General features: G+C 32.8%; 1 protein-coding gene across 1 annotated transcript in view; it reads left to right on the plus strand.

The window, feature by feature from the left end:
* The window catches only part of LOC126967643 (facilitated trehalose transporter Tret1-like), a 70,114-nt gene that overhangs the window by 6,346 nt on the left and 51,140 nt on the right, over positions 1-12,628 (plus strand). The window lies entirely within an intron of this gene.

The raw sequence follows: 12,628 nt of genomic DNA on the forward strand, positions 1-12,628 counted from the left end.
TTACTGGTCAAATGAGACTTAACATCTTATGTCTCAAGGTGACGAGCGTCGTTCTACTGCCGCTCAGAACTTTTGGGTTTTTCAAGGATCCTGAGTGTTACTGCATTGTAATGGACAGGGCGTTTCAATCACCATTAACAACTGAACGTCCCGCTCGTCTCGTCTATTAATAAAAAAAAACCTGTTTGTGTTTCAAAACACTGTTATAATAAATATTTGTAGTAAAACTGTAGGTATACGAAAAAGCATATTATGGTATCGCATACAACTAGTACTATACTATCAGTGTTATCTTCTTCTTTATATATAAAAATGAATTGCTGTTCGTTAGTCTCGCTAAATCTCGAGAACGGCTGGACCGATTTGGCTAATTTTGGTCTTGAATTATTTGTGGAAGTCCAGGGAAGGTTTAAAAGGTGAATAAATAAGAAAATGCTTGGAATTAAACAAAAACAACAAATTTGTTTTTTCTTTGATGCGTCCCCCGTCGATTTTATTGACGCAACGGTTTGACAGTTCTGCTGTGAAACAATTTCATTACAACAACAGGGTGCATTTATACGAAGCAATTCTTGATTTTATGATATATTATTGACAAATTCATATAAAAACATTATTTTATTTATTATATACAGAACAACGTCTGTCGGGTCAGCTAGTAACGAATAAAAAAAACACATTTAAAAGTAAATATTGTTTGCTAATTTAGTGCTTTATATTGTGATTAAAGAAAGTCATGTTGTTTAAGCGAAATTATTATCGATCTACGCGCTCAAACCAGTTCTCTATTAAAAGTATTAATTTAATCACTACATACTATAAAACAAAACCTTCCGTCGCGTCTGTCTGTCTGTCTGTTCGCGATAAACTCAAAAACTACAGCCGCGAATCATACTGCTTTCAAAAACGGCATAAAAGGCATTTATTTTCTCAAAATTGATTCCTTTAGAATTCTTTTTGATGTCATTTCTAATATACTAGATACCACTACCGCTTCGGAATCAAATGGCGCTCTGAGAGAGAAGAAGCGGCGCAAGAAACTCTTCCAGCATTCTTTTTTTGCGCTCACACAATATTGTACTGTCATTCACAATATTGTTATTCACGATAGTGTAGTTCTCGAGGAAGGTTTGAGTATATAATTTGTAAGTTTTTGTATGTATGAACGGTATTTGTTAGAGGTGTCGGAAATAAATAAGCCAGTTTGAGCTTTGAACGAAAACGCTGTCTAAGCCTTTTGAAATAAAGATAACTATGTTTTGAATTGATTATTTAGTTGAATATTTTTTTGTTTTACTTACAAAACATGCTTCACAGAATAATATATACATAAATCTTTTCAAAAAAAAATTAACAAAAAAAAACAACCGACTTCAACTTCAAATACACTATTGCAAAACAATAGATATAATGTACACTTAAAAGTATAAAAATAATTGCGTTTTTTATACAATCTAATTAATTAATCTAATTCTAGTTACAATTATTGTTATTTTTGGAATCGGTGTCTTTCCGCCGCGACCCGCTCTCGCCTCTCGCCTGCTCACGACTCAAGCACATCTCACCTATAACTATGTATGTAGTAACAAAAAAGAAACCGACTCCAAAAATTACAATAATCTTAGCTAGAATTAGATTAATTAATTAGATTGTTAATTATAATAAAAAAAGAATCATCAAAATCGGTGCACCCAGTCGAAAGTTTTGAGGTAATAAACATAATAAAAACACACCGACGAATTGAGAACCTCCTCCTTTTTTGAAGTCGGTTAAAAATATTTGAAAGATTGCCAACAATAGTGTGTATTCTTTTTAGCGTGAGTGTTTTTCGATCATTACATGCAAATTCTAGAAAATTTAATAAAAAAAATAAAGTTTTACAAGAAACAAATAATATATTTCCAACATCAACTTTCTCAGTACGCATTAGCAGTAAATTACAAGTTTTTACGCTAGACTACTCCATGAATAATTTGCGCTTTTTCTAGCCTCAAGCTAAACATAGGTTAGGGGTATAAATAGACGTAATGATAATGGTTACTTCGTTCATGTCTATTTACAATGTAACCAGTTTGTGGTGCTGACACAAGCTGCAGGCCGGTTGTGTTGTACTGGAAAATTACGAAATGGCCAATATTTATTTTGGATGTTATATTTATTAAATAATTATTTTCAAACAAATTAAAGGCAGGTAATACAGCCCATTAACGAGAAGTTTTTCAATGAGGGTTAAATGAAATTTTTGGGTCTTTTGTTATTTTTTTCTTTATCATTTTATATAATTTTCGTTTTTATTGTCCACCTAACTTTCATATCATATTTGAATATCTGTGAAAAGTTTTAATTGTTCTTCTGTAATTATGTATGTACTTTTGCAACTTGATTTTTTAACCTAACTGTTAGTTATCCAAAAATTTTATAATAAAATAATATTGATTATGTAATAATAATAATTAATTGAATTAATTAATGATGCACATGATTGGTCATAAAATTCTTATGAATTAACTTCACTCGAGCTCCATTGAGTTAACATGTACTAGAAAGCCATTTCGAACTAATGTATGTATATATATATGAATTCGATATCCGAAAACACATGGCGGGCGAGCATCGAACCGGGGCTCCGTGGTCATAGCAAACTTATTGGACCACTGACGCTATATGTGATACTAAGGCTGCATTTAGTGCACGACTGACGGTCAGCGCTGACGTCGGTCGAGCGCAGCGCATGTTTCGTTCAGTGTTCAGCTGACAGCAAACATGATTGCACGTGTACAATTGCTAAGAAAAATTAATAAATTTTCAACCTCTTTATTATGTGCGTAGGTACTACATTACGATTACGGAATAAAGGACAGAGAAGTTATCATGTTTACCCAATTATTAGAGCGTCAAAGTGAAGGAGAAATTTATACAATATATTTGAAATTGCCAGAACTCGAATGTTTGTGTACGATTTTTGATTACAATGTTACACAAGCGCGTACAGACGGTCACTCGGTTGGCGTCGCACTGAACGCACTTATCGCCATAGTGCGTCAGCAGACCGAGGTCTCGTCAGCACGACGTACAATCACGTAGCAATCCATCAGCGCTGCTTTGCGTTCAGTCCAGTTAGTTTTCATTGTTACAGCTAAGCTGGACCAACGTCAGCGCTGACCATCGGTAGAGGACTAAATACAGCCTTATGAAGAAAATATAATATTATTGCAGTTGCAAATTAACTACTTACCCAAATAAACTGTGTGTTTGCGGTATTTTAATATAATTTAGTCCCCCTGATAACGTTGGACTATCTGCAAATGCTACCATGTCTGCTTAAATAAAATGATGCAACTTTTAAGCAAACATCTATTGTAAAAAATTGATTATAATTACACGCCATTAGAAATTTGTATTACTTTAATCAAACAAATATTTATACCTAGTCCGGCCATAAGTGCCTATTGTAACAAAAAAAAAAGAACTTATCTTTTGATCACATTATTTATTGTGAATAAAACCTTTATACTTATTTATTTATTGAAGTCTCATCACAAAATAAAAAAACACTTCAAAGTCAAAGTTCTTTATTTATTATCAAGAAACACAGCTAAATTTTCGTGTCTCGAATCTTGACAGACATATAAATATTCCAGTGGTGACATTTTATAATTATTACTATTATAAACTAACATAAATCATTCAAGTTGCCCAACGTAAAGCCATACCTAAAAATTCTACAATGTACAATTACAAAGATTTTTTTATTATTATTTACTTAATAAAATGTAATATAGTAAAATTCCTTTCCTACCTTTGTTTCCGATTCAGGCATGTCTAGCCATGAATCTATAGATTTACGCACTTCCATGGGAATTTCTGGTGTCAGTTAATATTACTTTATTGAGTAGAAATAGAACAGAATAGAAAACACTTTATTAGCAACAAAAAACACACAACAAAACAATTTACAATATTAATTAAAATCTTAAAACACAAAATTTAATTAGGTAACAAATATTATAAAAATTAAAAAAAAATATTTTGTGTAATAATATTGGAATTTTATCTGCATGCAATTAATAATAATAATAATAATAAATCTTTATTCATCCATTAAAACTTGATCTAATGTACAAATACGAAATAAATATTATTACGAAAGGATGGAAATTATAGAAAAGTAAACAAACATTTTATAAATACTAATAATATTTATAATTAGCTCAGTTAGGTCAATGAAATATTATGTTACATTACTCTTTGATCACATACATCAAAGGTGTCAATAATCAAAATAGCTATTTAAAACACAAATAAAATTTGAAAAACAAAACTTTATGAACGATGCGGGATTCGAACCCACGAACTCCGGCGTTCCGTGCCGGTGCTCTAACCAACTGAGCTAACCGTTCGAGTACCTCTGTTTGCTTTGTTCAACTCTCAGGTTGTGGCTTCATCTTTCATCATCATCAAGTTTTCTTTTTCAAATTTTATTTGTGTATTAATCCTAGAAGTGAGGGTTATCACTTTAAAAACATAACATATTTTTTAGCTATTCAAATTGCATGTTGGTTTTTCTCAGCTAATGAGTGACGAACTAAAAGCCTAGGAAACTGGTTAGTTTATAAATTGTCCAGTTTTCAAATAATACTACGACTAACATTAAGCTGTTTACGTACCCAGGGTGTAAGTCGGCTAACTGCTCCTTCGCACATACAAAGTTAATTTAAAATCTTAGTGATACATTTTTTTTATTTAAGAAACTAACAGCTCGTTACATAATTATTAAACTTAGATTATTTATCCGTCTAGATATACAATGACGGCTGTGAAAACGTGGAAGAAATTGAGCTTAGAACAAACCGCTATTTTTAGCAATTCACGCATACTAACACAAAGTGTCATAGAAAACGCGAGTGTAAGACGTAGCTTGTCACACACACTATACTAATATTCCTGGCTTGTTTTTATCGGTTGTCTCGATAGTACTGACCTACGTAAAACTAAAATATGTAGCATGTTTTTCTAAGTGCTTATATAGTAAAATATACATTTAAGTCTCAGAACTAATTACTAACAAAATTATTGTTAATTCTGAACGAACATTTTTAACAGCCCTTTAAATATAACGTTATTTTATTAAATAAGAATGTAATATAAATGTTATTTAAGATATATGACTCACTGAGACCAGCATAGTATTCATAAAATCACAATATTATTTATTAACTATACATATTATACATTAAAAGTATCGTTGAATATATTATCTATGCTAATTGGAACCATAGTACGCGTCTCATTTTAAATCATAATTGTAACGGCCGAAATGCCAAAATGATAGATCGACCATGAACTTGGCACAAAGAGTAGGTTAAGCTTGGCGTCATGTGAATTTCGTTTTGACAACTTGTTATATTATGTCTAACAGGTAAATCTTGATTATTATGCGTATTTCATACCAAAAACTTACCTCGTTCAGTAAGAATTTAGATTTATTTATAGTAATTAGAATTGCCGCACGTGTAAGCTTTAATTTACGTTTGATAATTAAATAAATTACTTCCCGTTTATTTAATAGGGCACGTTTTTTAGGATGTAGGTAGTAGTTACCTACATATTATGTCTCTTCATTATCTACCTGTTTTAGACTAACCGATTTGTATGTTATTCTTCGAATTATATTACTTGAAAGCACCTTAGTAAGGTCCACACTTTTTAAATATTTTTAATTTTTGAATTTATTCTGCTCTAGGCGCATTATGAAAAAATGATAAGAGTGAAATTTTAAGATGCGCGCGCATCACTGTAACACAAAAGTAACAGGGTGAAGTTGGTTCCTAAAATTTTCTGACGTTTGCAACATTTGTTATTTTTTTTGGTTTCTTCGTCCATTATTAGTATTGGCAAAGGGTTCATGCCCGTACAGCCGTATTCGTTATTTAATAATTAATTGTCAAACCCATCGTTGCAAGATTTTTACAATATTGTTCTTTCTACAAACGTAGAATAGCACGAGGAATAAATTATTTTAAAGATTTTTGCTTTTTTACGCCAAATAAGTATAACTTCTTACATGTATACATAAGTACACACACTTTTTGCATAAAACTTATGCGAGTAACACGATCTGACAAGGAAAAATTTCTTGTTACTCTACAAATTTATTGGATTGTGAGGCCAATCTTACGGAAGAATTAGACAAATTAATGACAGCAGCATAAATAAATTACGGATAGTACGTAAAGAAATAAATTCTGATCATTATTGCGTCATGGCGTCCTACTGTTTATTTTTATTATGGAAAAGGTGGACAAATGAGTGTATGGGTCACCTGGTACGCGGTTTTTTGAAGATACCCATGTCGTATCGACCTGGAAATACCGCACAAGGAAGCTCATTCGACAGCTTTGTAGTACGTGGGCGAAACCGCACTGTTTAGGACCGCCACTTATCCAGATAATAAGGATGGTATCCTTATTTGTGGCGGGTCGTGCGAAGGTGGACTACAGCGGCAGGAATCAGGTGAAACAGCTCTTCGGAACACTCTCCGTGATAAATGAGGTAGACACACAATGAAGCGATGTCTCTATGCAACTGCAAGTGATCCAGCTGTTTACAGATCACTGGGTCCTCGACAATTCGAGCTGCTCTGCGTTGCACGCTGTCAAATGGATCACCTTCATGAAAAAGTCAAAATGGAAAATAACGGCATTAATATAACATTTAAATTTACACTTCATTTACAACCAACAGCAAACAATTAGTAAACATTTTAATGAACAACTTTTAATGTTTTATATTGTGGTACTAGCTGACCCGGCAAACGTTGTTTTGCCATATAAAGTATAATTATATAAGTAATAAAATATTGCCTATATTATAGCCTGTACATCATTTTTTTCTATTGTCAATAGTTTTTGCAGCGCACGCAAAAATAGGTTTTCGATTTTACACCTTGTGTTACAAAATAGCAATTTTATTACGGATCCCTAATTTTTAAAAAAAAACATAGCCTTCCTCGATAAATGAACTATCCTACACTGAAAGAATCATTCAAATCGGACCAGTAGTACCAGAGATTAGCGCGTTCAAACAAACAAACAAACAAACACTGCAGCTTTATAATATTAGTATAGATTACGATACATCTATAATTATTCACTTGAAAAATAAATGGTTTTACTTATCTGACTATTGAGTTGTATTTTATGTTCACATTTTTAATTCAATTCGAAATTGTATGTAAGTACATAATATATTATTTCGTTTTATGTAATGTAGTATGGGCTGGCGATATATGTGGAATTTGTTTTCAATTTTAAAGTCAGCATCAATCAAAACGACTTGACTATTAATTTGCATAAAGGGTTTTTTTTCAAAATTGATTCCTTAAGAATTATTTTTGATGATTTCTAATACTGCTACCGCTTCGGAAACAAATAGCGCTCTGACAGAGAAGAAGCTGGGGCGAAATAAACTCCCCAGCTTTTTAATAAAATGCACAATATTGTACTGTCATTGCTATAAAATAATCATAACTAGCTGACCCGACAGACGTTGTTCTGTATATAATAAATAAAATAATGTTTTTATATGAATTTGTCAATAATATATATCATAACATCAACAATTACTTCGTAAAGCACCCTGCTGTCGTAATGAAATTGTTTCACAGCAGAACTGTCAAACCGTGCGTCAATAAATTCTCTCATAGAAATTATGTATGGACACATCAAAGGAAAAACAAACTTGTTGTTTTTATTTAATTTAGAAGCATTTCCCTATTTATTGACCTTTTAAACCTTCCCTGGACTTCCACAAATAATTCAAGACCAAAATTAGCCAAATCGGTCCAGTCGTTCTCGAGTTTTAGCGAGACTAACGAACAGCAATTCATTTTTATATATATAGATGTCGTTATTACTGTAAAAGTTGAAGTCAAATATAATTACATATTATATTTCAAAAATGTGCCACAGTCAACTTTGCCGGGTTAAGTCAGTTAGATATAAATATTAAAAAAAGAAAGAAATGATACATCATACATCATTCGATTCGGAGAAGGTTCCGCGCTAAGTTGTAATTTAAAAATTAAATGATTGCGAAGCTTACAAGCTGATCCACCGGAGTAAATATACACAGAGCTTAAGTCGCCAGATTGAATTTTGGCAACTAGTTGTTAAAGCGTTGTTAATGTATTACAAATATTGTTAAATTTGAGCGTAATTTCATTTCGCAATCAGTCGTAATACAGCCAGTATGATTGTTGTGGTTATAATATTTAATACGTGTTTTTCTAAAGTATTGCAATAATTAATGTTAAATTTGTTTTTGTATGAACCTTTGTGTTACAGTGCCTTATATAATACTAGCTGACCCGGCAAACGTTGTTTTGCCATATAAATTGTATTGATTTTGTGCTTGCTAGTTGATAAGAGATGGCGCTAGTTGTAACAATCACACTTCTTTTATATTTTGTTTAATTCACACTATAGTTTTATAAATTATAGCCTTATAGATTTTGCGTTAAAGAAGTTCAAACATACATCCAGACATACAAACTTTCACATTTATAATATTAGTAGGATTTCCTTGCATTAGTATAACATCTTAACTAAGCACTGACCTCAGACATGAACTTGACCATTTTGACCTGACAGGGGAGCGTCGCAAGCCTTGTGTATGTAAAAATTTGCCAATTAAGACAATGACTATGAGTAACAATTAACTGTCAGCACAGAATTTTCAAAGTGCTGGTAAATAATGTGATTTTAATTAAACTTAAAATAATGATTTTAACATTCATGAGTTAGGATTTTTTCTCTTTGCATATAACAAAATCACGCGAAAATATATCTTGGGTTTCTTTATGAGCACGAACAAAAGCTCAATGCATAAGTGTATAAATATAATTAACAATGCACAAATTAAATTTGAAAACAAAATGAATGAACGATGCGGGCCTCGAACCCGCGATCCTCTTCCATTAAGCCAACCGTTGGAGTGACGTATCGTTGATTAATCTCGTATGTCTTGTTCAACTCCCAGGTTGTGGCTTCATCTACAGGATCTACTTTACAGAACATAACGTACTCAAACCCAATATTTGCATATTAGGAAATTGAGTTGAGATGTCGTTCTTTCAAATCTAAAAATTTTGTTATTTTTAAAAGTGAAAACTCTCACTTCTGGAATAAGTTAAACAAATTAAACACGGAACGCGAGAATCCGCGTGTCCCGCATCGTTCATACATTTTGTTTTCAAATTTAATTTGTGTAATTAATCTCAGAAGTGAGGGTTATCACTTTAAATAATAAAATTTATTGAAGTAGGCCTTACTTTGCGGAAATACATAATTATACAAATGATTTCAGTTTTCTTTAGTGTTAATTCCGACAATATTTGACTTTAAACAATTCGACATGTGTTTCGCCTCTACACGAGGCATCCTCAGGACGTGTTGTCTCGCCAAAATCTGGCGCGAGACTCAAATATTGGCGGAATTAACACTAAAGAAAACTCAAATCATTTGTATACTTTAAATAATCACAAATTTTTCAATTAACCATAATAGTAATAATATTGAAACACCTCCAAAAATTTTCGTGCACCAAACTAGGCACAGCCTGTACTAGAAAACGATAATGTAATAATATTTATCAATACATTACTATAATTCAGCCATCCATGACTCGGAAACAAACACTCATATTCAACATATGAATATTGCTCCTACTGGGAAACAACCTGGAAATGTGAGCTTAGAGGTCAGAGTTACCAGTAGTCCTTAAGGTCGGGAAATCAAGTATAACCTACATCATGTTATAAATTAATATTTTTTCATCCTTGTTTGTTCACGAAGTATCCTTACACACGGATAATATACGATAATTTATATTTATGCAATTGATTCTTTATTACTTTTCATGAAATAATTTATATTATTTAAACACGACACATATATTGGATGCAGCACCTAACAAACTAATTTGTTAGGTGCAGCCAATGTAACATACTCTATTTGTTTGAAAAGAGTGGCCGCTGTGTTCTTACGAATATAATATGGTAAATTGAGTAATTAATCTATATATATAAAATTAATTACTGTTCGTTAGTCTCGCTAAAACTCGAGAACGGCTGGACCGATTTGGCTAATTTTGGTGTTGAATTATTTGTGGAAGTCCAGAGAAGGTTTAAAAGGTGAATAAATATGAAAATGTTCGGAAATAAAAAAAGAAAACAATTTTGTTTTTCCTTTGATGTGTCCCCCGTCGTTCAGAATTCAAATTGAAAGAATAGTTTAAAATGAATAACTAATTAGAATCTTTGTATCTAACTTTCTCTGGAGTTAAAAAAACGAACTTAATTTTAGCTACCTATAGTTGATAGATTAACACTACAGTTGATGATGATGGCAATACGTTTGCTGGGTCAGCTAGTAAGAAAGATTTATAGTGACAATTCAGAAGCGCTTAGTTTAAGCCTATTCGGATAAAGTTTATTTGACTTTGAATTTATTTGTGACGTTATTTCACATGAGTTAAAAGTTTCAAATACAAGCATGCCCATGCATCTCTCCGCCATTATCACGTGATTTTGTACGTTGTTGATGCGTGCGCATGAGTCGTTACCAAGTGATAAGCAAGTGAGAATTATTGCTTCTGTCTCAGAAGTATAATGCAGGATGAGTTATAGAATGTCAATTTAAATGTGTGATATGACTGACTCAGCTTTAATCGGTCAAGTTCAAGTCGATCTCGTAGTTAAAATTCACATCAACATAACTTTAATTCTAATTAAAATATTAGCATACAAACTAGTTATTGCTAGCTATGGGAGGCTCCTTTGCACCGGATGCCGGCTAGATTATGGGTACCAGCGGCGCCTATTTCTGCCGTGAAGCAGTAATGTGTAAACATTATTGTGTTTCAGTCCCAAGGAAGCTGTAGCTAGTAAATTTTTTGGGTAAATGAGATTTATGACAATTGACGAGCGCAAGTGTAGTGCCGTTCAGATTTATTGGATTTTTCATAAATCTTGAGCGGCACTGCATCGTAATAGGCAGGGCGAATTCCATTGCAGTTACCATTAGCTGAACGTCATGCTCGTCTCGTCCCTTAATGTCTAAAAAAAGTTGTTTATGAAATAGGATAATGCTCTTTTGAGTTTTCTTTGATTCAGCTAGTTGTATCCAACTATACCAATGATATCTACAGAGGCGCTTTTATGTGAACCAGTATTGAGCAAGCACTATTTCTGTTTCGGTTTGAAGTGCGCCGTAGCTATTGAATTGAAATGAAATTGCATGCAACGTAGAGCAGCTCGAATTGTCGGGGGCCCAGTGCTCTGTGAACGGCTGGATCACTTGGCGTTGCGTAGAGATGTATTACGCATTTATCACGGGGAGTGTTCCGAAGAGCTGTTTAACCTGATTCCTGTCGCCGAATTCCACCTTCGCACGACACGTCACAAGTTAGGATATCATCCGCACCATCTGGATGTGTGGCGGTGCTCCACAGTGCGGTTAACAAGGAGCTTTCTTCCCCGTACTACGAAGCTGTGGAATGAACTTCCTTGTGCGGTGTTTCCGGGACGATACGACATGGGTACCTTCAAAAAAAGCGCGTACACCTTCCTTAAAGGCCGGCAACGCTCCTATGATTCCTCTGGTGTTGCAAGAGATTGTGGGCGGCGGTGATCACTTAACAACAGGTGACCCGTACGCTCGTTTGTCCTCCTATTCTATAAAAAAAAACTTTACTATGCATTGAATTTTTGCTTTCAATCGATAGTACTGACCAGTATCTAGGTACTGCATTGTAGTATCAGTCGCCTAATTTTTTTCTTAATAAGGCTAAATATAACATGCTTGCCAGTTCTTGCTTTATTTTCTTTAACTTGAAGCTTATATATATATTCTGTGAAATTAGAAATACTCTTTTTAAGTAATCGTTACTTAATTAAACTGTTCTTGTCACATTACTTTAAATCTTAGTGAGAAATTTCTAAGGAACAATTATTTTAGTATAAGCCACTTATATGTACCTATTATTATATTAGATAATTGTTCTGTTTTTATCTCCAAATAAATAAATAAAAAAAAAACTTCAACCTGCCAATGCTCGAAATAATAATACCAAAAACCATTACAAGTCTTCATTTAAATTGTATACATACTTAGCCTCTGTATATTTTTACTCACGACACGAGCACATAACTAACAACTCATTCGTTTACGAATATTTGTTGATGATTTGCATATTATAACGGTTATGCTTGAGATTAAATATTTTTTGTGACAGCCCTCAACGGACTAGCCAGGGCAGATGTTATCATTTGTAATAAAATAAAAATAATGCTCGTGGTCGATGATCGTAGTGCCTTGTCAATCCTTACATCGAGAATTCGGGTTTTCGTAGAATAAATATTTCTATTAAACATTAATTCATAATTTGAGGATAAAATGCTGCCATATATTTTTATTTATTTACAGTATATGCAAATTGATGAATCTATTGTACTGTTTAACTTTTACGAGTTTTTTACTTGGATCACTTTGCATACATATCTTAATATATATAAATTACGTGACATGTTCTTTGTCCGCGATGGACTCCTAAACTAATGAACAGATTT

Source organism: Leptidea sinapis, chromosome 13 (assembly GCF_905404315.1).
Source record: "Leptidea sinapis chromosome 13, ilLepSina1.1, whole genome shotgun sequence".
Lineage (NCBI taxonomy): Eukaryota > Metazoa > Arthropoda > Insecta > Lepidoptera > Pieridae > Leptidea > Leptidea sinapis.